Source organism: Homalodisca vitripennis, unplaced genomic scaffold (genome assembly GCF_021130785.1).
Source record: "Homalodisca vitripennis isolate AUS2020 unplaced genomic scaffold, UT_GWSS_2.1 ScUCBcl_491;HRSCAF=2606, whole genome shotgun sequence".
Classification (NCBI taxonomy): domain Eukaryota; kingdom Metazoa; phylum Arthropoda; class Insecta; order Hemiptera; family Cicadellidae; genus Homalodisca; species Homalodisca vitripennis.
In genome coordinates this window covers 245,187-250,519 of record NW_025776628.1, presented here as the reverse complement: position 1 = coordinate 250,519, position 5,333 = coordinate 245,187, and positions in this window count along the sequence as shown.

Genomic DNA, 5,333 nt, shown 5'->3' with positions numbered 1-5,333 from the left:
ATCACTCTAGTATAGAACGTTAATATACTGACAGCTACGACTTGTATTTTCAACATTATTACTAACTGAATAATTGATGTTAATAACTAAGTGTACATAAGATATTATAAGACCAGTAGATTCTAATGCACAAATAGTACTAAAATATTCCAATTAAAGGAAAATTTTAACCTCCTTCCTATGTTTGACTATTGCTAAAATGTAATAACTTTTCCCTATATAAATACAAATATATCAATTATTATTTAACGAATCATTAATATTATTAAATATAAAATTAGTTATTTGTCATCCAATACATATATTGTATTCTACTACTCTATTTAATATACTAATTTGAAGTGGTAAGAAATATTAAGCTTAGTTTAAATAAAAAAAATCCATTTATAAATACACGAACACAATAAGAAAAATCATTGCATTAATTCATGTAACAGAAAACTTTCACAATATTGTTGTCATACATTGTGTATCTATTAACAATTATAAACCAATATTTTCAAGCACGCCCTGTCATATTAATCGAATTATTATACAGGTAAAAATAAGTAAATTTTGTTTTAGAATAGCTTTATTAGATAATAATTTGTCCTAATATTATTCAAAACAGGCGTACGATAAATTGTAGCAAGTAATGGAGTGAAAAAGTATTCACAATTTCAGGATTTAAATTATGGCCCATAAATGCACAGAGAAATGAAGCACAGTTTCCGACTAGTAATGACAGATACCGAATGAGAATGAAGACAAAGACAACGCTAATCTCTGTAATAATTATCTCATGATTCTTGCTTTGGTGACGCGCAAGTGCATGGTTTGCAAAACGTAACCTTACGAATAAGCACATGTAGTTAATTAGTTGTTTTTGACATTTAAATTTACTTTCTAAAAATATCAAGTAAATTATGGTATGCCTAAATGTTTCATATAACTCAAATAACTTTTGAATCTTAAATAATTCTTTCAGAATTCAGAGTAAGAATGAACTTTATAAAACCTATGGTTGAATTACTTTATCTTTACCGTCTATCTAGTGAATAAACACTGTTGTATTCTGTAAAAATTGGTTAATGATGATTAAGCACCAAGATATTTATTCCTCGTAAAATTTTAAGTTTAGAGTAAAATTGTATTTGTGCCAAGAACTAACTAATTAGAAATGTTCCAAACGCATTAAAAATTTGTTGGTTAAATCAGAATTACTAGAGATGTGAAGGAAATAGGATTTATCCTGACCTTTTGGCCAATTTAGTGAAAACAAAATTAGTAAACACTACTTTTTCGAGAAACTATCCAATTCTGTTTCTTCAATTATGATTAACTAAACCTAACACATAGTTACAAACTATGTTAAAATAAACCAAATCATACCAGAGCATTGTGACACGCCCTGTGTCAGGATGATTACAACACTGCCATGTTATATGTGTCACCTTCTACTATCGATTTATATGTATTGACTTTATCTCTTTGTCACTTTAATCATTCTCACATTAGCAATTTCGTGCAAGATTAGACCTTTAGAAGTGTTTTTTGGTCTCATCTATAACCATTTATTTCAAAGGTCGTGTTATGCTGTATAGCCGAAAATATTCATGGACTTTATGTTTAGGGCGACTCTATCTTATGGACGGTTGTCTTATAGCAGTTGTAGTTACGTTGTTTGTATTTTCTTCTGGAACTTCTGAATATTCTCCAATTAATGTCCGAGTATTTACATATATGAATTGCTATTTTCTTCGAGTTCTGACTCATTATCAGATTAATATGTCGAGTTTAGCTTCAAGTTCGCCTCCACACTTAATGCCTGAGTCTGGAATCTGTTGCATAGGTCCATAACCTGGACTCCTGTAATCTGGAGCGCATATTCGTTCCTGAAGGAGATCGAGGAAAAAATTTATGCGACATTTGAAGTAGCTCATAAACGAACACTTTATATAGTTTTCACATCAGAGACATAGAAAGTGTAAAACGAAATATAAAGTATAGTATAATCCAGAGTTGAATTGGTATTCATCTCTGGTTACATGAGTAATTGATGAGGGACTACGATGTTACTATCAAGACCTCTGAGCAATGATGGAGTCATTTAAGATCTCTACAAAAAATAACGCAGTCATTGTAGGAAGGAATTGATTTAATAAAACATGTTCCGTTTAGTTTCCATTTCCCATTCGCTCTTAATGCTGCTGTTCTCAGCGTTTCGACATCAGAGACACTACCTAAGTTATAGAAATACAAGTAAAAAAGATTGACTAATATGTTGTCCATTGTATAATCATGTGCAATGACAGCTGAAATTATCATTTCTAATTGAGGGTAAACCTTCCTACAGAATAGCAAACTGAAGGTTCAGAAAATTATTAAACAATCCTTAAATCACTCGTGATCAATGTGTTTAGTTAGCATCGAGCGTATTCCTTAATTAATTTACTAAAATTTATAAATGATTTTACAAATAAACAAATTAAAAACCATGATAGGATCCAAGCGATGTGTATTTTACGGCGAATATGATGATAGATGGATGATAAAAATAGCACATATTCCGATATCATGTTTGTTTATGCATCATTGGAAACTTCTCCATACAATATATCTTCACGCCGTTAACGTTTTATATATTATCTGGCACGGTATAGTTGGTTCGTACTAGGTGGCATGAATCGGACCGAATCGTTATATTCCCCCTGTTAACTTACATTCTGTCGTATTTAATGTTTTTTTAAATAATTGCAATTTAATATTAATGCCTTTCTTTATCACGGTAACCTCTACTTTTTTTCATGTATTTCCACGCGTTATTGATGATTACTGTATTTATGTTCGTTCGCGGGGAACCCAAAAAGGAAATAAATTAACCATACGAAAATACCAACTCATACACAAAAGTCTAGTACAACATCACGCATTGTATGTTAGCTTGGTTTCAAAATTTCCCTTATCACGTAATTTATTCTTGTATAAATATGATTAAAATGTATCTCGGAATCAAAATTAGATTTTTCCCCAAATAAGAACATCTTTAGCTACTTAGCTATTTTATTATACCTAGTACCAATTAGTAGCATGGTTTTGATTTATAATCAGATGAAATTTAGAAAAGTGGCAAGAATAAACGTTTCCATCGTCAATCCCAACAAACAATTTAATACCAAGTTAAAACGGGTCACAAAGTTTTCAATACTTTAATATGAAATTAAATCTAAATAATTTGTACTATTTGTTTTCATAATGAACCGCGCACACTGAGATAAAATGTTCACACTTCATCGATTTCCCCATAAAACGTATTGGTGTGACATTAAATTTTCATTGGGATAAAAAATATTTTTTTTTTTTTTTTTTATAGCAAGATTTAATTTTTATAACTATCACCCTTTCCCTAATCTGGTTTGTTTACTTTACAGTTGCAGAATATCCCTTTTGGGTGTACCTGTAAAAATGTTCGAAATATATAATACAAACAGGTAAACTGTCATGGAAGTCAATATGAAGTTTTTTATGACGTTTTATTAAATTCCCTATGTATTCAGACTGGGTATTGATTATTCGTAACTATCTTCATTAATAACTTAAACTGGCGGGTTAACCAACGTTATCCCATACAAGTGTCATGAATTGTTTTGCTGCTGTGATGTAAGGACATCCATATAGATAAATATACTTATATTTATTATAATTGATAGTTATATATAATATTATATATAATTTCCATAAACATTGAATCGTCAAAATGTAATTCGCTCCGCCGGGAGCTATAAACGTTTGGTCATGATATGTGCTGTATAAATATATATAATATATATATAGAATATACATGATCCTTACCCTCAAGCAGAAAAAAAGAATTTTCATGACACTTGTAGAGGATAGACGTGGTCAAACCGCAGTTGAAGTTAGAAATAAGACTAGTCCCAGAATGACAATACCAGTTTTGTTGAAACTAGGGAATTTAATAACATGTCCATTAAAAACTAATATTTTCCTTCCATGACCCATTAAACCTGTTTGTATTATTAATGTACACATTTTAAAAGGTAACAAAGGATAATCCTGTCCCTTATATATTTCATAAATCTAGTTTAGATCTATAAAATAAATCATACAATTCTAAATATAATTATATATAACTAATAAAATTAATATAATTTATATAAATAGTATATATAAAGGCAGGATATCCCTTTGTTACCTTTAAAAATGTGTATAATTTATAATACAACAGTTTAAATGTCATGAGAAGGAAATAATTAGTTTTTAATGGGACATGTAAATTAAATTATAATATATGCAGAACATATACATCATGACAATGTCTGCTCCAAACTATATAGAATAGTGCAAATGTTTAGGATGTTTAGGTAGAGGCAGTTAACCGAGCCAATATGTGGTTGCAGTTGACCATTAATAGGTTTCAGAGTCACATCGATCTAAAAAGATTGGACTACAGGAACTCGTTGTAGATGCGCCATGTAGTTACTGAAAAAGGGCAGTTTTTAGAGTAACATATGATCTCAAGTTTATATGAAAATTTATTCAATAGGTTCGGGTATTCTCATATTTTTTACCTAAAATCTCTGTTTTCTGTGTGAATAAACACCTCGCAAAATACACAGCCACGGCAAGGACGGTCCAGTGGTACGACAGAAGTAAGATTACGATTAAATATCCTAAATAAAAAACCTACACAAACATTTTTAGGAATTTTATGCTTTTTGCTTGCATATTTCAAAAAAAGCACATGTTTCCTATTTAGAATTGTGGCCGACGGACAAACTGAAATTGTTAGCTTCGTGTCAAAACTAATAAAGATGTACAATTTATATTAATTGGGAATGAAACATTTTTGTATAAAAATAAACATATCACATACAAGCCATCAGTTATAAGTATTGTAAATTAGTTTAGTCATCCATTATTATTTGTGTATTTTAGTTTTTCTTGCCACGGTTACAAAGCAATTAATTTTCTAACGACTCAATTTTAAATAAAGAGACTCGGGTCAAGACAAAGACTGTTACATATCAAAGTATGTTGCATCACATCATTGTGTAGTGCATTCTACGGTTAATAGCTCTTTGTACACGTAAAATATTAATTAATGTTATATTGTGGATGATTAAATTAAACTGCATGAATTTTTATGGTATACACAGAATAGGCATTCGTTTTGTAAATGACAAGATCAGAATTGCTAATGTTATTAGACATACGTACTGAGAATCAAGACAGTATTTCCATTGTTTAATATAGTAATAATAATAACGTTTAACTGTAAATAAGTATACGTATAGTAATTAATTGAAAATGTACTGCAGCCATATTTCACA